The sequence below is a fragment of the Ascaphus truei genome, chromosome 5 (genome assembly GCF_040206685.1).
Source record: "Ascaphus truei isolate aAscTru1 chromosome 5, aAscTru1.hap1, whole genome shotgun sequence".
NCBI lineage: Eukaryota > Metazoa > Chordata > Amphibia > Anura > Ascaphidae > Ascaphus > Ascaphus truei.
Window position 1 is genome coordinate 195885460 of NC_134487.1, and position 25629 is coordinate 195911088.

The 25629-nt window shown below is 46.2% G+C and overlaps 1 protein-coding gene across 1 annotated transcript in view; it reads right to left on the reverse strand.

Annotated features, from left to right (window-relative positions):
* Window positions 1–25629, reverse strand: part of LOC142495721 (zinc metalloproteinase-disintegrin-like cobrin) — a 475628-nt gene that overhangs the window by 87798 nt on the left and 362201 nt on the right. The window lies entirely within an intron of this gene.

A 25629-nucleotide genomic window follows, 5' to 3' on the forward strand; every position in this document is an offset into this window, starting at 1 on the left:
AGATTCTGGGACAGTCTCACAGTAAATGCCTCAACGTTGCTGCAACATTGCCTCAACATTTCTGTGAGATTCTTAATGGTCTATAGGATTAACAGAGCAGGGGGTCCCTGAAAACTGAATGGGACACAGGGACCCCATGCTGTGTTAATCCAATGGGCCATTAAGAACTTTACAGAAATGTTGAGGCAATGTTGAAGCATTTACTGTGAGACTGTCCCAGAATCTCCCAGGAATTTCTCCGGTATGTGTTCTAATACTGGTGGCTACATCAGTAGTTTGTGTATCATTGTGTGTATGCCTTTTCATGCAAACAAATTTACAATTTATTTCACTTACATGTTTTGCTCAATGTTTGTTCCTGGTAAAAAGGTGTAAATGCCGGGTCTCCCGTGACAGGTTATATTAACTTGTGGTAGCGGTGGGATCATTGAGCTTTATGTTTTAAAATCCTGCAGGGTCTTCTAACATAAAGAGAAACTCGTAGACGTAGATTGAGAGCTCTCAAAACAAGTAGTGACTTACACACGTTACGCAAAGCTAAGGAAAGCACTGGTTCTCTCTACCACTTATTTTAGTGCCACCAGGAGAAAATGGACAGACGGTTAGGACACTTTCGGTCATGGGACCGTCCCCGGATTGTCGCCCGTTGTGGGGGATATGGACAAATGACTGCAGGTCGGTCAAAAGCAGTGCTGGAGTAGGATCTTGAGAAACATGAAGCAAATATAGCTTCACCTGAGGTGTGCATAACCTTACCTGTGGATACAGGGGCATTCACTTTGGCCGGGGGACAGGAGTATTTTCCACCCCTGGGGGAATCGGAGGAGGCAGAGGGAGGAGGGAATTACGAGAACGGAGATGGTGAGCAGGATCAAGGGACTGCAGCTGTGGTTGCCCCAGTGGCTAGCGGTCTCTTTGTCCTAGGAATCACTGCGCTCCTCGCCACTTGGGGAAGGGGGGTCTCCTTCAAGCAGGAGCTCCAGCTACTTGCAACTTCTCAAGGTGTGCAGCCCCCAAGACTCCGGCTGAATCCTAGAGAGCCACCTCTACCTAAAGTTGACCATCACAGTTTCTGTAAGTGTGTGGGCGGCACGGAAAAAATAAACGGTTACCTAAAGATTTTTGAAGCTCAGTGTCTCCGGTACCGTGTGCTAGAACAGGACTGGGTTCTGCAGTTGTCGCTGCTATTGACCGGAGCTGCCCTGGAGACCCTCCAGGCCCTTTTGGCCATGGACAGCAAGGACTACCAGCATGTAAAGGCTTTAGTATTAATACAGTATGCCCTCACACCAGAGGCATACCGTGGCATGCTCAGGTCGGGGGAGAAGAACCACCGGGAAACCTACATGCGGTTTGCATCCAGAATTATTTTACATGAGACTCAGTGGGGTGGGGAGATGTGATGCCACTAAGTATCACAGTTTGATGGGCTTGATGTTCAAGGAAGTTTTTACAGAAGTGCCCAAAGGATTTAAGAGGCTGTGTCTTTGTTCGCAAACCAAAAACTTGTCTGAATTCTGCTAACATGGCTGATGAGTTCATCACCAGCTGGGCACTATCACGCAAGAAGGGGTCTGCCCAAGAAGGAGCCAATCTGGCTTGGGCAACCAAAAACACTCTACAGTGGAAGCCAAAATCGACTGCTGAGGTGGGTGCACCCAAGACCACAGCGTTTAAGCACGAAAGAAGGTACTATCAGTGCAAAAAGACTGGTCATATCAAACAAAGAGAATGGAAACAAAAGAAAACAGCGCACAACGCCAAATAGTGAAGCAAATTCAACAATATATTATAGAATTAAAAAGGGGGTAATATATCTGCGTACATGAAAAAAGTTGGTAAAAGGCATGTAGTGTGTATCACACTGTTTACCACTCGGCAGTTGTTAGCTGTAGATTCAGGTGCTTGCTTCCCTCTGCTGCTGCAGCTCAGTTGATTCTGGGGCAGGACGTCAGTCTTTTCACTCCCAAGGGGATTTCCCTTCATGCAGCCAGGTTCAGCAGCTGGTACTGGGGCTCGGTGAAATCGCTCCTGTTTCCTGGCCGATATGAAGCTGCTCCTGTACCTCGGCAGGTGTATCCTCTGCACAGAGGTTAAAACGCAGCTTGCTGGGGTGCCCTCAGCGTGCCACGATGCAGCAGTGGTGGATTCAATAGGGAAGTTTGAACAGTCTTACAAAGTCTCTCACAAGTGTCCAAAACAGCACACAGGATGAAATAAAAACAGGACAGGCCAATACATAGACAAAGGCCAATGTAAGCAGATATAAGGCAATAGAATGTTACATCCAACTAGTTTCGTAGAATTAACTACTTCTTCAGGGAATAATTAGGCCATTACCCAGAGGTCTTAAATACCTCACATAGATACCTTATTGGTCAACCAATTAGGGATAGACCAATCATCTATAATAGGTAATGGTCTGCGTGATAGGGAAGATGTGTAGTTTACTTTTAAAACAACAACTTTATTAACAAAAAAAAAAAAAAAACAATACCTATTTAATATAAACTTACATATAGACAAAACCTAGCATAAATAATTAAAAACATGCTGGAATAAAAGAAACACAATATTAGTCGACTTAAAATAGACACCATGATTACTTGCATAAAAAGATGTAACTAGAAAAAAGCGTAGGATAAAGAAAGGAAAACAGAGATACAGAGATAAATGATACATCCCCTAGGTACAGAGGGGTGGTGAGCTAAAGATTCAATAAAGTGCCCAAATATCCACATCCTCATTTAACCCCTTAGGGGACATAGTATCTAACTTATGTATCCAATATATCTCTTTAGAAGACAATGTTTTAACTCTGTCCCCTCCTCTTATATTTACAGGAATCAACTGAATCCCCTTAAAAGTGAGACTTGGCGGATCTTTATTATGGTGTATCAGGAAGTGTCTAGATACACTATGTTTTTCAAAACCATTTTTAATATTTCTGACATGTTCCTGAATCCGAACTTTAAGGCTGCGTTTGGTTCTGCCTACATATTGATACCCACACGCACATTCCAATAGGTATACAATATGTGTAGAGGTACATAGAATAAAGTCATCAATATTAAAAACTTCCTTCGTTACTTGTGAATAAAAAGTGTGTTTGTCAGGATGTTGGTATTTACAAATCGTGCAATTACCACAGATATAGTTGCCTTTTGGTTTAGGCCCTAGCCAGTTCTTTTTCGATGTAGTATTGCTCTTACTTATAAAAACATCACTAGGAGCTAACAAGTTTTTGATATTTTTTGCTCTCCTGTAAATAAACCGTGGTTTGACGTCAAGATGTGATTTCAAAATGGGATCATTGCACAATATACCCCAGTGTTTGTTAAAAACCTTTTCAATGTCTCTATGAACCGAATTAAAGTCTGTAATGAAAGCCACATTAAGAGTGTCCTTTTTGTGTTTTGACCTTCTTTATTTTTAATCGTGGATCTATTTTGAACTAACATATCCTTACGATCCATATTCTATTATTATTATTATTCTAGAGTCTATCAGTTTCATATTGAAACATAATTATTTTTTGTTTCTCTCCACTTTCTACCTACAGGTTTGCGGAACTGCAATGGGTACTAGGTTTGCCCCCAGCTTCGCAAACCTGTACGTGGGAAGGTGGTAGTCTCAGTTTATCATGCCCGACCAACCATACCACAGGAATGTCGTTGTGTGGAGACGCTACATAGACGACATCCTGTGTGTGTGGGATGGTGATTACGATTCAGCCAGTGCATTTGTAGCCAACCTTAATAGGAATGACTACAACCTTGAGTTCACACACAAGGTGGATGCCACCCAGATAGACTTTTTGGACTTAAGATTAACTTCCAAAATGGATGGCACCGTGGAGACTGAGACCTTCTTTAAGGAGGTGGATACCAGCAATGTGCTGATGGCGAATAGTAATCACAAAAAGACATGGATAAACAACATACCAGGGGGGCAATTTGTGAGACTCAGACGTAACTGTAGTAGTTTAGAGGTTTTCAACCAACAGGCTAACAAATTATTTTGGAGATTTAGAGAGAGGGGATATCCTAAGGAACTTCTAGAAAGAGAGATCATAAGGGTACGTAATATGGATCGTAAGGATATGTTAGTTCAAAATAGATCCACGATTAAAAATAAAGAAGGTCAAAACACATAAAAGGACACTCTTAATGTGGCTTTCATTACAGACTTTAATTCGGTTCATAGAGACATTGAAAAGGTTTTTAACAAACACTGGGGTATATTGTGCAATGATCCCATTTTGGGATCACATCTTGACGTCAAACCACGGTTTATTTACAGGAGAGCAAAAAATATCAAAAACTTGTTAGCTCCTAGTGATGTTTTTATAAGTAAGAGCAATACTACATCGAAAAAGAACTGGCTAGGGCCTAAACCAAAAGGCAACTATATCTGTGGTAATTGCACGATTTGTAAATACCAACATCCTGACAAACACACTTTTTATTCACAAGTAACGAAGGAAGTTTGTAATATTGATGACTTTATTCTATGTACCTCTACACATATTGTATACCTATTGGAATGTGTGTGTGGGTATCAATATGTAGGCAGAACCAAACGCAGCCTTAAAGTTCGGATTCAGGAACATGTCAGAAATATTAAAAATGGTTTTGAAAAACATAGTGTATCTAGACACTTCCTGATACACCATAATAAAGATCCGTCAAGTCTCACTTTTAAGGGGATTCAGTTGATTCCTGTAAATAGAAGAGGAGGGGACAGAGTAAAAACATTGTCTTCTAAAGAGACATATTGGATACATAAGTTAGATACTATGTCCCCTAAGGGGTTAAATGAGGATGTGGATATTTGGGCACTTTATTGAATCTTTAGCTCACCACCCCTCTGTACCTAGGGGATGTATCATTTATCTCTGTATCTCTGTTTTCCTTTCTTTATCCTACGCTTTTTTCTAGTTACATCTTTTTATGCAAGTAATCATGGTGTCTATTTTAAGTCGACTAATATTGTGTTTCTTTTATTCCAGCATGTTTTTAATTATTTATGCTAGGTTTTGTCTATATGTAAGTTTATATTAAATAGGTATTGTTTTGTTTTTTTTTTGTTAATAAAGTTGTTGTTTTAAAAGTAAACTACACATCTTCGCTATCACGCAGACCATTACCTATTATAGATGATTGGTCTATCCCTAATTGGTTGACCAATAAGGTATCTATGTGAGGTATTTAAGACCTCTGGGTAATGGCCTAATTATTCCCTGAAGAAGTAGTTAATTCTACGAAACTAGTTGGATGTAACATTCTATTGCCTTATATCTGCTTACATTGGCCTTTGTCTATGTATTGGCCTGTCCTGTTTTTATTTCATCCTGTGTGCTGTTTTGGACACTTGTGAGAGACTTTGTAAGACTGTTCAAACTTCCCTATTGAATCCACCACTGCTGCATCGTGGCACGCTGAGGGCACCCCAGCAAGCTGCGTTTTAACCTCTGTGCAGAGGATACACCTGCCGAGGTACAGGAGCAGCTTCATATCGGCCAGGAAACAGGAGCGATTTCACCGAGCCCCAGTACCAGCTGCTGAACCTGGCTGCATGAAGGGAAATCCCCTTGGGAGTGAAAAGACTGACGTCCTGCCCCAGAATCAACTGAGCTGCAGCAGCAGAGGGAAGCAAGCACCTGAATCTACAGCTAACAACTGCCGAGTGGTAAACAGTGTGATACACACTACATGCCTTTTACCAACTTTTTTCATGTACGCAGATATATTACCCCCTTTTTAATTCTATAATATATTGTTGAATTTGCTTCACTATTTGGCGTTGTGCGCTGTTTTCTTTTGTTTCCATTCTCTTAGTGTGTGTGGGGTGCTGAGCCACCCCTGCGTTTACAGCTGCAGATACCATTATCCCCAACACGGTTATGTGGCACTTATTATTTAATGTTTAATTATCTCACTGTGGGAGTTGTGGTTTAATTTTTTATAATTTTTTTATCACTAAATTGATGGTATAGTCACTGCACTGTATATATTTATACATTTAAACTTTATAGGTAGTTAGGTAGTAGCGCACAGTTTTGTTTTTTGTGTTTCCTATCAAACAAGACTGTCCGGACTTGCCAAGGTCTGATAATCCCCATCAGGTGCAATGTGTTCGAGCTGTGAGGCCAGTCGCCACGTGCGAGTGGCACACACAGAGGAGCAGAGTGCAGCCATCCAGCCAGCCCAGGAAAGGACTCAGATGGGGGAATATACACCTCTCTCCAGCAGCACAGCAGTGGAGATGGGGGACATCAGATGTCCGGCAAAAGCATTTGAAGCCAGTGACCACAGGATATCGCCAAGCAGCCAGCTTGCTTGATTCCAGGGCCACTGTCACTCAGGTCCGACCTGATTTGTTGAGATCAGATGATCTGCTCCCAGGTACAGGGATGTAGGTGTCCATGCCAGGCTAGGTCAAACCAGGTTGCCCACGTGTTTCTGGACTGGGGTGCCATTCGTGACATGAGGGAGTTGGTGTTTTACCTGGGTTGGATACTGAGGTGCTCCTCGGTAATGACCTTGGGCGTATTGTTTGCTCATTTGCTGAGGAAGCTGCTCCAGTTGCAACTATTACCAGGAGCAAGAGCAGGGCACTTGCCCAAGGAGGGGAGCCTTTTGTACCCCTGCCCATTGAGGATTTCGCCAAGACATTGTACTGACCTATCAACCCATTTACCTCTTCCCCTTCCACCTGACTTAGAGACTAAGGTAGAGTGGTTGGAGCTAGGGGCATAGTTTAGGGAGGCAGTGCGGTCCGATCCCAGCTTAGATGAGACTTCGGGCATCCGAGTCTGCCTCTGAGAGTGGGTTTGATAGGCTCTTATGGCACCTGGGCTTTTTATAGAGAGCATGATTTTACTGCTCCAGATAGAGTGTGAACTGGTAGAAGACAGTTAGTTGTACCCAGGGAGTATATGCAGCAGTTATTGCTGGTAGCCCACTCCAATCCACTAGAAGGGCACCAGGGGGTTACTAGCATGAGAGACCAGTTGTGGCAGTGTTTCTACTGGCCAGGGGCATCAAGGGCAGTGGCACAGTTTTGCTGGTCCTGTGATGCCTGCCAGCGAGTAGGTAAGGCAGATGATTATGTGAAGGCACCCCAGAACCCACTACCGATAATAAGGGAACCAATCCGGAGAGTAGCCATGGACATAGTGGGACATCTGATGATCCTTAGCTGGACTGGCAAGCGTTACATTTTGATGGTGGTGGATTTTGCCACCAGGTACCCTGAGGCTGTAGCGGTGGCCACTATTGACACGAGGGCAGCAGCCAAAGAATTGTTAGTTATTTTTTCTAGGGTAGGATTCCCTAGTGAGATTCTAACTGATCATGGGTTGCAATTCATGAATGAATTGCTATAGTGTCTCTGGGATTCGTGCGGAGTTAAGCACAAGTCCACGACCCAATACCACCACCAGACAATCTGTTTATTTGAGAGGTTCAATGGTACCCTGAAGCACATGCTTCAGGCATTCATAGAGGCTGACGGAAAATATTGGGATATTCCTTTGCAGCACTTGCTGTTTGTCATGGGAGACCAGAACTTTTAACACCAAAATTACCCGGATCCTTTGATTGAGCAAAGCAAGAGATAAAATAAATTGTAATTTATTTACACAATGAACATACACAGCTTGATTTACAAAATATTATGAAAATACACTTACTGGAATGGGACAAAATAAAATTCTCTACTTCCAGAACTAATTCTTTAGAAATAGAGTCTCTGATCACAATCTCCCAGGAGCGGGGATTGTGCATACGCAAAGCTGCAAAAACCGTCTTCGGCTAGTGGCGCGGCTCGCAACTACTTTTCTCTGATGGGACTGCTCACTTCGTTCTACCTCTGTAGAATTGTTTTGGAAGTCCTTAGTTCTTACAAACTCTTGAATCTTTCACTGCATGATGAATCTAATCTCCCGATCGGCTGCAGGGATTTTTAAACACTCAAAATCCATATCTGTACATTCTGCAGCCAATTGCTGCATGGGAACCAAACATCCCACCCATGGCCAGGTTGCCAGCACTTCAGGGAGCCGGGCAAAGGGCTTCATAGTATGCCAAGGGGCATGCACGAATCTCGCACCTGTCCCGCTTAGTATACCTAACCAAGCCCACTTCCCTGGCGACATCTTGTCTACCTTCCCTGGACATCTGGACATTGGCTAGGAGAAATCTTTTTACATCTTCCCCTCCCCACTTAGCACTTGTAAAATGTCAGAACCTTTTTAACTCCAGACTTTTTCAGACATCCTGGAACCATACCAGCAGGATGTCTTAGAAGTCCGGGGCTAAATTATGCATTGCTGACTTTCAGGAATGTCATGCCATACACCTTTTGATCACGTTTCTTGTAAATAAAGTGCTTAAGCTGCTCCGCCTGCCTAAATGAAAACTCCTGTACTCATAATATTAGTACCATTAAAAGAGGGGGACTTTCATTCATCACTTTTTAGGAAATTCTATAAAAAGTAAAATATGACTGTTTTAATAATTTTACCCCAGCAGACTCATAACAAAACTCAGCGTACAAGGACCTTCCTAGCCAAAGTTACGTACCTGCTATGTGCTGTGCTGGGAGCTGCTGGTTTTTAAAACCCCTTTTATTTTGCGCGGTTTACAGGGAAACACTAGCATAATAACTCATACATTTGAGATATGATATTATTCTCCCACCTTATACCTGGTGGGAGACACACGCAGACATTTACAATACAATTACAGTATCTCTGCTTTTACTGGTCTGCAGAGCTGACACTCTACATGTTCCCAATATGGCTCATGGGCACCAATTCGGGCATAAACCTTTATTTATTTGCCTGGTTACTCCCTCACCATCACACTGTTTACCTACTGAGAGGTACTGCATGAATCTATTGGGTTATCTCCCTTCGAGCTTCTATATGGTTGCAGGGAACGGGTGCATCTTGACCTATTCCGGGAGGGATGGGAAGGGGAGACTACTAATACTGATGCTTCTGTGCTTCAGTATGTAGAAGATCTCAGAGACCAGTTTTAAATGCTTACGGGGTTGGCACAGGCTAACCTCATGGAGGCTCAGACCAAGAAGAAGACTTGGTGTGATCAGCATGCCCATAGCAGCGAATTCAATCCTGGGCAGCATGTTCTTGTTCTGAAGCCCACTCGTCAGAACAAATTGATAGCTGCCTGGTCTTGTCTGTATACGGTACTCAGGAGTTTGAATGAGGGCAACTATGTTGTACAGCTAGGTAGAGAGACAGGTAGAAATAGGACGTATCATATTAATATGCTAAAGGAGTATTTTCAACAGAGTGTGGCATCAGTGTTGACTATCTGTAGCCCACTGAAGGGGGAAACGGCAAACAATGCTCTGCCTGACCTGCTAGGGGAATCTAGGCAGGGGGGCACAGTGGAGAAGGTTGATATAGGGTCTCAGCTCAATGTACAGAAGATAGTACAGACAAAGGTTATGTTAGAGCAGCATAGGGACCTGTTCACGGATAAGCTGGGAAGGACACATATCACAGATAACCCATTTCTCACTGGTAATCAGAGACCTCTGCATGAGCATGCCTATCGGGTATCAGCAGTGGTGAAAGGGAGTATAGAGAGGGAAGTGGAAGAGGTGCTGGCCCTAGGGGTAGTTGTCCTGTCTCAGTGACCTTGGGCTTGTCCAGTAGTCTGCGGGCCCAAGAAGGATGGAACCACTCGGTTCTGTGAAAACTACCGGCAGCTCAATGCGCAGACGGTGTCGGTTTCTTATCCTCTGCCCAGAATGGATGAGCTCTTAGATGAGCTTACGGTGCAAAGTATCTGACCACTATGGATTTGCCCAAAGAGTATTGGCAAATCCCTCTGACCCAAGAGGCTAGGAGGCTAGGGAGAAGTCAGCATTCATTACTCCAAGTTAAAAAAAAGGAGAAAATTCGCGCCAAAAAAGTTTTTTGCCTACTATTCAAGGTATGGCTTCAGTCCTTTCCACAGAATGATTCCGCTGCCTGAGTCTTTCAGAGGTTATTCACCAACCTCTGTATGAGTATGGGTAGAAAAGGGGAAATGTCCTCGGGCGCGTCACTCTGCTCCCAGCTCCACGACGTATGTTACGTGAAAAATAGAAGAGAAAGGGGAGGGCCACAATAAAAAACAAACAACTCCAAGTTATACACACTTCTTATTTTTAGAGTGGGAAGGGAGGGGTGGTAGAGGAAAACAGGGGAAGAATGATATTGAACACACTTTTAGGGTAGAGACACACTCACATGGAATTTCTAATATCATGAGCTGGTATTCTCGCCTCAGCATGTAATGACATAGGTTGTAGATGAGGAAGTGCCCTCTGGTATCTTACTTGACAAAAAATAAAAGGGAAAAACAAAATAGTGTAATACAATTTAATTAGACAATGGGTGCATGAGATTTAAAACTTACAAGCGACCGATATTTTCAAGCATAGAAAGGAGATGTCGCCGGGCTCCACAGTATATCCCTCTCTGGGTTGCAGTGTTGCTTCTCGGCTGATCCCTGCTGGCAGAAGGTCTTTGTATCTGTATATGGGGATAATTCTGGCTGCAGTATGGATACTTAAGGCCCGTGCACAGGCTATGTTCTCCTCCGGCCGCCTATCTCCTCCACAGATGTAGTCTTCAGCTTCGTTACTCCGTTGCGCGTGCGCATGCGCAGACGGCTAGATGCTGGGCCAGGATACAGGGAAAGAAAACTCCTCGCTACGGTGGCTTGGAAGGACCAAAAAACGTCAGACGCGTTTCGCCAATGCTTCCTCAGTGACCAACGTCACTGAGGAAGCATTGGCGAAACGCGTCTGACGTTTTTTGGTCCTTCCAAGCCACCGTAGCGAGGAGTTTTCTTTCCCTGAATCCTGGCCCAGCATCTAGCCGTCTGCGCATGCGCACGCGCAACGGAGTAACGAAGCTGAAGACTACATCTGTGGAGGAGATAGGCGGCCGGAGGAGAACATAGCCTGTGCACGGGCCTTAAGTATCCATACTGCAGCCAGAATTATCCCCATATACAGATACAAAGACCTTCTGCCAGCAGGGATCAGCCGAGAAGCAACACTGCAACCCAGAGAGGGATATACTGTGGAGCCCGGCGACATCTCCTTTCTATGCTTGAAAATATCGGTCGCTTGTAAGTTTTAAATCTCATGCACCCATTGTCTAATTAAATTGTATTACACTATTTTGTTTTTCCCTTTTATTTTTTGTCAAGGAAGATACCAGAGGGCACTTCCTCATCTACAACCTATGTCATTACATGCTGAGGCGAGAATACCAGCTCATGATATTAGAAATTCCATGTGAGTGTGTCTCTACCCTAAAAGTGTGTTCAATATCATTCTTCCCCTGTTTTCCTCTACCACCCCTCCCTTCCCACTCTAAAAATAAGAAGTGTGTATAACTTGGAGTTGTTTGTTTTTTATTGTGGCCCTCCCCTTTCTCTTCTATTTTTCACGTAACATACGTCGTGGAGCTGGGAGCAGAGTGACGCGCCCGAGGACATTTCCCCTTTTCTACCCATTACTCCAAGTTGCCTATATGAATTTTTAGTTATGCCATTTGGGATGAAGAATGCGCCGGCTACCTTCCAATGCCTAGTCAATAGGTTGCTGGAAGGGATGCAAAGTTTTAAAAAGGCATACAGTACCTAGATGACATCGCTGTGTTTAGCAATTCATGGAATACATATTAGTGCATGTAGCAGCGGTGCTGAAAAGGATCAGAGAGGCAGAGCTGACACTGAACCCTACAAAGTGTCTAGTGGGTATGGAAGAAGTGTTGTACTTAGGGCACAGAGTGGGCGGAGGGCACCTGAAGCCAGGGCCGGCTAAGGTAGAAGTTATAGTTCAGTGGCCAGTACCAAGGACCAAGAAACAGGTCATGGCTTTTTTGGGCACCGCTGGCTACTATAGGAAGTTTGTTCCCCAGTATAGTGCCATTGCTAAACCCGTGACTGACTTGACACATAGACATCTCTCGGTTCTGGTAGCCTGGTCTCCTGCCTTTGAAACCTCATTTCAGGCACTGAAGACAGCACTAGCTAATGCTCCTATCCTGGCAGCACCTGTTACAAGTGCAAAAAAAGGGGGATGTGAGGCGCTTCTATTAAAGGTGCAACAATATTAAACCTTAAAAAGTGCTTAATAAATCAAGTGAATAATATAAGTGAATATAATAAATGATTATATAAACCGGTAAACTTCGCAGCTTAACCCTGAAGGAGAATATCCAATTTCTCCTTATGTTAATTGCAGGAAAAAGACTTGTGGGAAGCGCAGATGTCACCGTATGTGGAGAAAAAAAAATATATATAGTGTAATATGTTCGACAGGAAAAAACAACTTAAAAAATCACAAATGGGGACTCACAATTTCTCAAAATAATACCAGCAATATGTGTGATATGGAAGACTTGCTTGATGAGAAGTACTAGGCTTCAGCAGGACAGACCCTCAATGAAAGAGATGACACTCTTAGTGCAACATTGATACATTTATAAAGCAATGAATATTGCACTCACATTTGGCACAATGTGCATAGACACATAAAATTATAGATGCGCAGCTTCTGTGTCACCGCCAGCCCCACTCCCGAGATCGCGTCACGTCACTTCCGGTTTGGCCCGTCGCGTCACTTCCGGTTTGCGATCGATCACGAAGATTGTATACATGGTTAAGAGGGGGTTTTGGGGACACACCCCTGCTGCTGCTGTTCACTGAATGCGTTTTGCTTGTCTCCAGCAGCAGAGGTGTGTCCCCAGAACCAAGGGAGTGGTGGCGTCTGGAACGTCATGCCGATTTGAGTTTCAGGACATTTTGGGCAAAGTCCCGGTCAGGGAAAGCTTCTTATTTAGGAGTCCCGGCACCTAGGAAAGTTTAGTTTTGTAGCCCAAACCCTCAGTAAGTGTGTCTTTTCTTATGTAGTTTTTGTTTCATTTTGTGTGTGCCTTTTCATGTGAATAAACTAAAAATTTATTTCACTTACAGTACATGTTTTGCTCAATGATTGTTCCTGGTAAAAAGGTGTAAAGGCCTGGTCTCCCGGGACATACCACTCCCTACCTTGGCCTGGAAGTTCAATCTCCTGGTTTCAGTCAGCAACGTTACACATTGCACGATCCACGCAATGGACTCCGCAGAGGTAGCGAATGTCATAACCAATCAGGGCTGGCTCCTGGGAACCCATGCCACCCACCAGGCTAGATTGTATAAAGAACTGGATTTGATCTCCTCTACGCTACAGCTCCTGTGCAGTTACCTCAATAACTCCAGGATAGCTCCTTCTTCTCCCATGCCCGAGCCTTTAGGTGGTGAAGTCATGCCAGTACTCGTGAACCTGTCCAAAATGGAGGTCTCCCCTTGTCTTGCAGAGTTCCTGAACCAGTGCCAGGTTCAGTTTGACACGCAACCATTATCCTTCACATCCCATGGCTATCGCGTGGCATATATCTTCTCCCTCCTCACGAATGAAGGGTTAGCTTGGGCATCCTACCTTTATGAAAATGGCTCCTCCCTGTTTGATGACTGTTGCCTTCATGCAGAGCTTCTGGACGATCTTCGATACTCCTGGTCGTGCAGCTTCTGGCGAAGCTGCACTCCTGCAGATTAAACAAGACTCTCGCACATTGGACAATATGCGATTGAGTTTAGGTCTCTGAAGCCAATTGGAACGAGGGGGCTTTGAAGTCCGCTTTCTGTCAAGGCGTTGAAGAGACACTTAAGGATAAATTAAAGCTGCAGTTCAAGCTGCTGTTTTAAAAAAAAGATATATATTTTTTTCCCATTCAATATGTGCATCAATACAATTTGCACACTGACAAGTGATTACCTAAGTTGCTGATTGATCCGTTCTCCTGTAATCGATCGCTTGCTCTGGGTTAATTAATTTAGTTCTTGCACAGCATTGTGGACAATGTATTCCAGCAATATTATGTGACTGGGCAGTTACTAGATACAATTGGTTCACTGCTAGAATGAGGGTGGGGCCCAAGAGCCAGAGCCTACCAGAAGGGGAAGGGGCTGTCACTTTGGAAATGCTTCCTACATTAGAAACATTAAAAATTTCTTTAAACTTTTTTTTTTTTTAAATGCTACAGTGGTGGCGCATTTAGCCTCGTGCGGCTGTTTCCGCGCGACTTTTAAAACCGCGGGCAGATGCAGTGTTTTATGCGGCATGTTCCGGTATTTTTTGGTGCCGCGGGCAGTTTTCCTAGTGCATTGTATTAGCGCTGTCTTGCCATGAATGCGGCATGAACGCGGTAAAGTGCGTGACACTCGGAAAAAATCCCCGAAAAAATTCGGGGATTTAGGAGAATAAAAGGGGCCGCAACGTACAAGTATTATTTCATAGTACACAACTGGTTTATTAAAAAAAAAGACGTCAGGAGCATGTGATGGTGAAGGGGTTAACCAGGCTTATCAATAAAGGTTAAGCCCACTTGGTTAACCCTGACCCGTGTGTTAGGGTCTTAGAGTGTCAGCTCTGGGACCCAGATGTCAAGAATGTATTACTGGGACTCTATACTAATTTTGCGACATAAAGATTTATCTGTATTTTGCCTTTACTGCTGGGAGCGGGAGATTTCTAGGCTTTAAGTTTCAGGGTGGGTTTGTCGGAGAAAGTCATTACAGAATGTGTCTATGTAACGGGGTTACAAAGTTATGGGATACCCCAAAAGTTGTATCCAGAAATTGAGTGACATTCTCGGATACAGCCAAGCACACTACTCCGCCAAACTCTGACCCTGAGAACATTCTTGCGGCTCACCGCCAGAATCCCTGCTGCAGCACAATCCTGACAAGGTTAATGGGTATGAAGGGGCTAAACTATATCTGGAGCTATACACGGAGTCCTTAGTGTAGCAGGGATTCCCCAATATAGCAGAGATACCCAAATACATACCCAGGTACACTGAACCTAGTGTAGGGGTTCAGGGCGATGCTCCAGCTAAGTTATAAAGCTGAGCATGATTACGGTGTCTAAAAGTTTTAATAGTTATTTTTCTAATGTCTGCCAAGAATGATGCTAGTGAATGTAGGGAATATATACACTCACTCCATCCCTGACACCAGAATAGGAACTCATACTGATGCAGCGGCCGTTATTCGAACACATCACAGGGCCGATTTTAAGTTCTCTGCTGTTCCCCACGCAGCATGAACGCGGCCAATCGCCCGAGGCACCCGCGCTTATCGCGGATGTTTTGTTTGAATTTCATGGATTCTGTTTCTTCGTTTGCAATAAAATGGATGAATTGTAATGTATACAATACTGTGCTACTGTGCTACTGTGTCAATTTCATGTTTTTAAAAGCCAGAACACTAAAATTCGTTTTTCTCCACTCGCTGCACTCGCATCTTAGTGCGGGAAGGCTGGAATTCATCCCGCGGTTTCAAATCGGGATTCCGATGTACATGACGCGTGAAGTGTTCAAATAATGGCCGCTGCATCAGTACCTTCAGCACACAGAAAACAGGTCACAATATATTTTATTAAATGGCTATAGTTTAATGTGTTTATATATTGATAACCTGTAAATGAACTGAGAGATTTCCAAGTCATGGGTTTTGGCCAGCAAAGATGGCAACCAAGATTGGTGCCTCTGTGTCTGTGCGAAGTCTGTACTTGAAAGCCTCAGGGATGCCAATGTGTTAGAACCGGAGAGGTACTGCAGTTCTGCTTAAGTACCCACATCCTGGGCTAACACAAGGCTATCCGGCAACCATTTGCCAGAACTCAGACTCTGTTGAGCCTGGGCAACAGTTGGGCTTGGTATGCAAAGAGGCAGAGGTGCCAGGCTGGCGTATGCCCCTTTACAACCTGAGAAAAGGTGCCCTCACAGTTTTACAATACTGGCAAATCATGGATTGGCTGGCAGGAAAATTCCCACGCTCTGGTAGGCTGTCCAGGTTAGTGAATGAAACCCTGAAAGCCTTAAGAGAGCTTGCAGCCAATCAGGAGCGCAGATTCTAAGCGCTAAACCAACAGCTGCAAATTCAAAGATGCTCTGGACTGAATAGACGCGTGGCAGCTACAAAGATTTTGAAAGTTTCTAAATCCCGCTTTAGAGAACGTAGCGGGCGCGTCTGGCATTGCATTCTGAAAACAGTTCCAGGACTTTGTGAGTAACTACTGGTCATTGGAAAGTGCTCTAAAAAGGTTGTCTTGGTGAATTTCAATCCAGAAATGGATTTATTCGTTAGGCCCATTCCCAGTAAGTGTGTTAACCTTGTGAATTTTGTTACATTGTGTGTATGTCTTCTCGTGAAATAAATTACAATTTATTTTACCATCTTGTTTTGCTCAATCAATGATCCCGGTAATAAAAAGGTGTTCAGAAACCTGGTCTCCCGTGACAGCCGGAACCAAAGGGATTAAATCTATCCAGAGATTCCTTTGCTTCGCGAACTATTACAGACGTTTTATTCGGGATTTCTCCAAGATCGTTGCACCCGTCACGGTCATGACCAAAGAAATAGGCAGACCAACATGAACTGGTCTCCGCCGGAAGAGGTGGCTTTTCTTAAGTAACTCTTTTCCTCTGCACCCATCTTGAAACACCCTCTTCAGCCTTTCATCGTTGAAGTTGATGCCTCTCATGTTGGAGCAAATGCAGTCCCTGTCACAGAGAAGCGAATTTCAGTGCCAGTTACACCTGTGTTCTTTCTTCTCAAAGAAATTCTCTCCTGCGGATCTCAACTACAGATGTGTCCTTCTTTTCTCTCCTGCTAGCCTAGAAAAATCTGTGGGTATCTCACAGAAACGCTGCAACCAGACTAATGACCCATAGCAGGGTTTCCCAAACTATTTTTTCCGTGACCCGGTTATTTTTTAACTTCTTTTTCGTGACCCACTAAAATTTTTATCACCTATACTGGCCTATAGGGCCTTCACAGACACACACACAGCCACTGATATACACACACACACACACACACACACACACACACACACACACACACACACACACACACACACACACACACACACACACACACACACACACACACACACACACACACACACACACACACACACAGCCACTGATACACACACACACACACACAGCCGCTGATATACACACACACAGCCACTGATACACACACATACACAGCCACTAATACACACACACACACACACACAGCCACTGACACACGCAGCCACTGACACACACACTGATACACACACAGAGCCACTGATACACACACATGCAGCCACTGACACACACACCCAGCCACTGACACACACGCAGCCACACAGACACTGCTACACACACACTGATACACACACACACACACACACACACACACACACACACACACACACACACACACACACACACACACACACACACACACACACACACACACACACACACACACACACACACACACACACACACACACACTGATACACACACAGAGACACTGCTACACACACAGAGACACTGCTACACACACAGAGACACTGCTACACACACACACACACACACACACACACACACACACACACACACACACACACACACACACACACACACACACACACACACACACACACACACACACACACACACACACACACACTGATACACACACAGAGACACTGCTACACACACACAGACACTGATACACACACAGACACACACACACACACTGATACAGATACACACAGATACACACACACACAGACACTGATACACACACACACACTCGCTCTCCCCTATACGCACACAGACACAAACAGTGAATTACAGGCAACGACGGATGTGAGTGACTGGAGGGGGTGACAGGGACACTTGGGTGGGAGAGGGGGGGGGGCAGGGACACTTTTAGGGTGCCAGGGACACTTGGGTGGGTGGGAGGGGGCCAGGGACACTTGGGTGGGTGGGAGGGGGCCAGGGACACTTGGGTGGGTGGGAGGGGGCCAGGGACACTTGGGTGGGTGGGAGGGAGGGGGCCAGGGACACTTGGGTAGGTGGGAGGGAGGGGGCCAGGGACACTTAGGCCAGGGACACTTGGGTGGGTGGGAGGGAGGAGGGCATGGACACTTGGGTGGGTGGGAGGGAGGGGGACAGGGACACTTGGGTGGGTGAAAGGGAGGGGGCCAGAGACACTCTGAGGGCCAGGGACACTTGGGTGGGTGGGAGGGAGGGGGCCAGGGACACTTTAGGGGGCCAGGGACACTTGGGTGGGAGGGAGGGGGCCAGGGACACTTGGGTTGGTGGGAGGGAGGGGGCCAGGGACACTTGGGTGGTTGGGAGGGAGGGGGCCAGGGACACTTTGGGGGCCAGGGACACTTGGGTGGGTGGGAGGTTTGGGGCCAGGGACACTTTGGGGGCCAGGGACACTTGGGTGAGTGGGTGGGAGGGGGCCAGGGACACTTTTAGGGGGCGAGGGACACTTGGGTGGGTGGGTGGGGAGGAGGGTGCTAGGGACACTCTGGGAGGAGGGGGCCAGGGACAGTTTTGTGAGGGGGCCAGGGACACTTCAGGGGGCCAGGGACACTTTAGGGAGGGGGCCAGGGACACTTGGGTTTGGGGGCCAGGGACACTTGGGTGGGTGGGTGGGTGCTTGGGGGCCAGACACACTTGGGGGCCAGGGACACTTGGGTGGGTGGCACTATGGAGGCCAGGGACACTTGGATGGGTGGGAGGGGGGGGCAGGAACACTTGGTTGGGAGGCAGTGAATTACAGGCAACGACGGATGTGAGTGACTGGAGGGGGTGACAGGGACACTTGGGTGGGAGAGGGGGGGGCAGGGACACTTTTAGGGCGCCAGGGACACTTGGGTGGGTGGGAGGGGGCCAGGGACACTTGGGTGGGTGGGAGGGAGGGGGCCAGGGACACTTGGGTAGGTGGGAGGGAGGGGGCCAGGGACACTTAGGCCAGGGACACTTGGGTGGGTGGGAGGGAGGAGGGCATGGACACTTGGGTGGGTGGGAGGGAGGGGGCCAGGGACACTTGGGTGGGTGAGAGGGAGGGGGCCAGAGACACTCTGGGGGCCAGGGACACTTGGGTGGGTGGGAGGGAGGGGGCCAGGGACACTTGGGTGGGTGTGAGGGAGGGGGCCAGGGACACTTGGGTCGGTGGGAGGGAGGGGGCCAGGGACACTTGGGTGGTTGGGAGGGAGGGGGCCAGGGACACTTTGGGGGCCAGGGACACTTGGATGGGTGGGAGGGAGGGGGCCAGGGACACTTTTAGGGGGCCAGGGACACTTGGGTGGGTGGGTGGGGAGGAGGGTGCTAGGGACACTCTGGGAGGAGGGGGCCAGGGACACTTTAGGGAGGGGGCCAGGGACACTTGGGTTTGGGGGCCAGGGACACTTGGGTGGGTGGGTGGGAGGGGGCCAGGGACACTTGGGTGGGTGGGAGGGAGGGGGCCAGGGACACTTGGGTGGGTGGCACTATGGAGGCCAGGGACACTTGGGTGGGTGGGAGGGGGGGCAGGGACACTTGGTTGGGAGGCAGTGACTGGGTAGGGTGACTTACCTTGCCGCCAAACGCTTTCCCCTGCTGCCCCCGATATCCCCTGCTGCCTGGGACGGGAGGTGGGCTTGGGGGCATGGGAGGTGGGCTCGGGAGGGGTGCCACGGGAGGTGAGCTCGGGAAGCTGGCAGCGGGGGGAAGCGGGCCGCAGTAGGAGCTTGTACTTCCACCCTCCCCCATGTAACGTGCGGGCCGCAGAGGAGCTGGTACTTCCTCCTCCGTCCCACGTTGGGAGTGGGGGGGAGGAAGGGATCGGGCCCTGCTTGCCCTGCGCAAACGTGCGGGACCGCGGGGTGAATCGCCGCAATTTTTTTAAAAACGTGAGCGGGGGAGACAGGAGACACCGCGCGGCCAGCCTCGCTGCGACCCGGCAATTTTGGTGCCGTGGCCTGGTGCCGGGTCGCGACCCACCATTTGGGAAACGCTGACCCATAGGATTAACACAGCAGGGGGGGGGGTGGCTGCTATTTGAATGCCTGCTGTGTTAATCCGATGGGCAAATAGTCTGGTTGCAGAAATATCACAGAAATGTTGCAGCGTTTCTGTGAGATAACCACAGATTTTCCAGGAAAGATCAGGAGGACACAATGGTATGATGTGGGCAATCGTGAGCTTGTCGCCATAAAAATGGCTTTGGAAGAGTGGAGATATCTCTTTGAGGGAACGTCTGTGCCAGTCACAATTCTTACGAACAACAAGAATTTAGAATTTAGAATACCTCGAGGGGGCACACAGGCAAAATACTTGTCAGGCAAGATGGGCACTCTTTTTTAGTCGCTTTAATTATGTGAGAGTGAAGATGATCGATGTCAGTGCTGCTCCTCTTATGACCGGGAGACACAGAGGGGACGGACTATCATGAGCTGCGTGAGCTCTATCCGTGGGCTGCTGCATCTGCGGCCGCTGGCCCCACATGGGAAGCGGGTCTGCAAGTGGCTCTTACCCCGCATGTCCTAAAGGTCTGTTTCCTGGTCCACATATATCTTTTATCAAGCTAGACAACTGTGGGAGGTCCCCTTGAGAGGACAGACGGTTCCTTTGGATATCAGCCTTAAATATGTGATCTACTGCAACCCAGGATCCAAGATTGTGGAGACTGATGCATTATGCCACCAGTTCTCCATGAACTACACAGCCTCTATGGACAAGAATCCCATAATTCCCCTATCTAAGATCGTATCCACTATTACCGTTCTCCAACGCGATCTTAAAGTCCAGGCCAAGTTCCATTCTCCCATCCAAGCTATTCATTCTTCCTTTTCTTCAGCAGGAGGTTCTACGATGGGGACACAAATCCAAAATCGCAGGCCCGCAAGGGTCCGAAAAACACTTCAGCGTCGTGAGAGGAATTTTTCTATGCCAAAATTAAAAACAGAGGGAAAGGGTTTCGTCTCTGCCTGCAATGTATATGCACGGACTAAGGTTCCTCAAATGCTGCCGTGTGAGCTTCTGCAGCAGCTGCCGGTACCCTTCAGTCTTTGGAAGCACCTATCCATGGATTTCATTGTGGAGTTTCATCCCTCTCACGGTATAACAACCATTCTCGTTGCTGTCAACCGCTTCTCGAAATAGGCTCATTTTGTGCCCTTTAAGAAACTTCCATCTTCATCTGAACTCGCAGACATCGTCACCAAGGAGGTATTTCGTCTGCATGGTCTGCTATTACAGATTGTCTTGGTTCATATATAAATTTTGGAAGTCGTTCAGCAGGTGATTGGGGGTTTATCTTAATTTCTTGTCTGCATACTATCCACAATATAATGGGCAAACTTAACGCACCAACCAATCCCTGGAACAAAACATCAGGTGCTATGTCAATGAAAGACAGAATGATTGTACAGAGCTCCTATCACTTGTGGAGTTTGCCCGTTACTGTCTATCACATGACTTCGTGGGCTGTTCCCCTTCTTTGCAGCATTGGATTACCATCACTTTACCCTTCCCCAACCAGCAGTGGGTGTTCCAGCAACTGATACCAGGGCACCGAATCTGCAGGACCTTTGGAAGGGGATTCAGGCTACTCTTCGCTCGGCTACAGAGAAATAAAAAGAAATCAGCAGGCAAACACCAGAGGCCACCACATCCTTACGCCGTCGGGTCTCAACAACACATTAATACCGTGATTCTGGATTGAGCACAACAAGGAGGGTAAAATAAATTGTAATTTATTTCCTTTTAAGACAAACACACAATTCTTCACAAATACACTGGATAAACACATACTGGGATGGGGAAACAAAATAAAATGTCCACGGAATGAATGACTTGTAAACAAAGTCTCTGGTCACCCCTGCACGCATGCGAGTGGGTGTGCGAATTGTGCCTTGCTACAATCCTTGGCTAGGGGCGCAAGTTGCCACCCGTATATCTCCGCCGAAAGGAATCTTTTCGTTGGGTCCTTACAGGATTCGTTCGGGAATCCTTAGTTCAAATGAATTCTGGAAGAGGGGCACGATCCTTGGTTATGATGTTATTAACCCCTCACACTACACTGATGCTGTAACTTGGACGCGTATTAGATGGAACTCAGATGAATATAACTGGGACTGGGCTGCAAGCATTTTTACAGGGTTACGGGTCCTATCTCTAACCCCCACAGCCAATTCTCCCAAGGGAACAACTTTTCCCACCTATCCAATCTTGCTAGTAGCTCACAAAAAGGGCAGAAGTTGCTTCCCGGGCTAATAAGAGCATGTGCTAACTTGACACCTAAGCTGCTTAGCATAACGGGCCCAACCTCTTATACCGGGCCCAACCTCTTACCTCGCGACAGCAAGTCTGGGGTTAGGCTACCAAGTGTGAATAGCCCATACTTCGCACTGATATCTGGTACTTTGCAATAATCCAGCCGCCCTAACACCAAGGGTCTCTGAGGCTTTTCAACTCCGGACTTCTCTAGAAACTGGGGCACCAACTCAGCAGGGTGCCCATTGAAGTATGGAGATGGAAAATTCCTCATCTCATTCACCCTTAACATATTGACATGTTAATGGATTCATTGCCTGGCTGACAGGAAAAGGTTCCTGCCTTTACATTTTAAAACATAGCTGAAACAATTTTTTTTAATATCTAGTTTCTGTATGTGTGGGTGATACAAAAACAACATTCTCCACTATCTATATTCCAAAAATTAGAGTGCTAGCTCCTTCCTAGTGCAAGTTAGCCACTTAATTGAATAGGCACTGTGATGTTGGTTGCGGTTTGACCTACAATCGTGCTGGGTTACGAGCTGGAATTACAATGTATCCGTGCTGGCTCTGATCAGTAACTAAAGACGTACTTCACCATTCACATTAAGTGTATAACAAGACGGCTGGAAACATTGTTGCACTCAGGCACTTTAGCTAGACGGCAGACCACTTATCCAATTGAAAAAAACAAGAAAAACAGCGCACAACGCAATAGTGAAGTATGTAAAAATAGTGTCAAAACATTTATAGGGTAATTAATCTGCGTACAGTACATCAAAATATTAAAAACAAGCATTCCGTGTACCAAGACACGGGTTACCACTAGCTGGAATAGAACTCTGTAGGTCGCTCACTCTACGCCCTCAGTGTAGAAGTTGCTGGCTTCTGGAACCATGGGATGCACCTCAGGTAGGTTGGTGACCTCTCATATGGTAACACCAATTCAGCCTCATGGATGGTAAATCCCTTCGAAATTAGTCCCTGTTTGCAGTGGTATCAATCTCTTTCAGTGTGTATACAATGTCCATATATATGTGGGCACAGCTCCCCCTGTCTTCTCCTTGTTAGCAACCGTGCTGATAGAGAACCACACTCAGAGGGTGTGGAGTGAGTGACCTACAGAGTTCCAGCTAGTGGTAACCCGTGTCTTGGTACACGGAATGCTTGTTTTTCATTCTTTGATGTATGCAGATTTATTACCCTATAAATGTTTTTACACTATATTTACGTACTTCACTATTGCGTTGTGCGCTGTTTTTCTTCTTGTTTTCTCTGTAGCCATTCTGTGCTGAGACACCCCAATATCAACAGCTGCAGACGCCAGCATTTGCTATTAATACCTCACAAGGTTGTACAGATGCAGCAACGAGTATTAGAACTCTGCCTGGGTTTATTCTGGGGCAGTCTCACAGTAAATGCCTCAATGTTGCTACAACATTGCCTCAACATTTCTGTGAGATTCTTAACACAGCAGGGAGTCCCTTCAAACTGAATGGGACTGCAGGGACCCCCTAATGTGTTAATCCGATGGGCCATTAAGAATTTTACAGAAATTTTGAGGCATTTACTGTGAGACTGCCCCAGAATCTCCCAGGAATTTCTCAGGTAAGTGTTCTAATACTGGTAGCTGCATCAGTATATGTTATTCACTTTATGGTGATCATTTATCACAGTGGGTTATCAATCATTATTGATTTAATTGGATGGTTTATTGGTTGCGCACGATACACACTTCTTTCCTTTACACTTATCCAATTGAGTTTGCGGTTCAGCCGTCTGTGGTTTAGAAAGTGATACAGAACTTCAATGTAGCCGCTACCCGCAGGCAAGCTTATGCTATTAACTCTTGGCACAGAGCTAGGAGCTCCCCCTTGTGTCGCGAATACAGTTTGCATAGGTCTCATACATTCACAGAACTGCAGTTAGTTTCTGAGCTGCAAAAAAGGGATATTACAGATGATGTATAGGGGAAGCATGGCATGGTGGTGACAAATAATTAATCCCTTCATCCCCAACAAGGTTTAGGGGTAACCAGGCAGGCATAATACCTTTATTATTTGCCTGGTTAACCCCTTCGCTGCCACAGCTCTCTATGCAAAACATCAGTTTATGCCAACCTTCAGTAAAACAACCACAATTCATTAGCCCTTTCAGGATCATCCGAAAAATTAATGTTCACCTTTAAACTGAAGCTCCCGCCTTCCTTGAAAATTCCCTCCACTTTTCTTGTGTCCCTCTTGAAACCTGTGGTGAGGAATCCTTTTTCAGAAGCTTCTCCCCCTCCTAATCCTGTAGTCATTGAGGGTCAACTTGAGTACAAGGTACAGCAGATACTGGATTCTCGTAACTCCAGAGGCTTGCTACAGTATCTAGTGGACTGAAAGGGGTATGGTCCTGAGGAGAGGAATTTGGGGAAGACTATGGATCTTCACGCCCCAACCCTGGTCAAGGCATTCCACCGTCATCATCCAGATAAACCAGGGCATGGTCTCCCTGGATTTCGACCCTGAAGTGGGGGATACTATAATGGATCTGTCTGTATAAAAAGATTGCTGACAGACAAGGGCATTTCATACCCCACCTAAGATGGCTGCTGACAGGAAGTAAGTTTCTCTCTGGTCTTCTTTTGCCAGAAGCTGCTCCTGGCCTTTAAATATCAAGAAGTTGCTCCCTGTCTTTGCTCATGCAAAGTACCCAGTATATTGTTCCTGCCTTGCTCTGCCTTTGTTCCTTTGTTCCTGTGTTTGCTTTGCCTGTGTTTGGACTCCTGCTTGGGCCTGACCACCCATGCCTGTAACCTGCCTCAACAGCATAACTGGACCTAACTATCACCCTTGACCCAGGAATTGGACCTGACTACCACTGCATCCCAGGTCAGATCCCAGGCCAAGGTTGGTGTACTACTCCCTTTCCCTGCCCTGTGGGTCCGTATCCTGGTTGCAGTCAGCAAAGTTACATCGGGGAATTAGAGACCTGTAAGCCTGACATCAATAGTGGGGAAGCTACTTGAAGTGTATAATCAGGAAAACCTAACGGGTAACAAAATTATTAGTAATAGTCAACATGGATTTATGAAGGGTAGGTCATGCCAAACTAACCTTATTAATTTATTTGAGGAGGTACTGTAAGTAGGAATTTAGACCAGAGTAATGCAGTTGATTTGATATACTTAAATTATTCAAAGACTTTTGATATGGTGCCACATAAGAGGTTAGTGCACAAAATAAAGGAAATGGTCACAGTAAAAATATTGCACTTGGATTGAAAACTGGTTGAAGGATAGACAACAGAGAGCATCCATAAATTGAACTTTTTCAGGTTGGGCTAATATTGTGAGTGGAGTACCTAAAGGATCGGTACTTGGACCCCTGCTTTTTCACTTATTTGTTAATGACCTTGAGGTTGACATAGAGAGCAAAGCTTCCA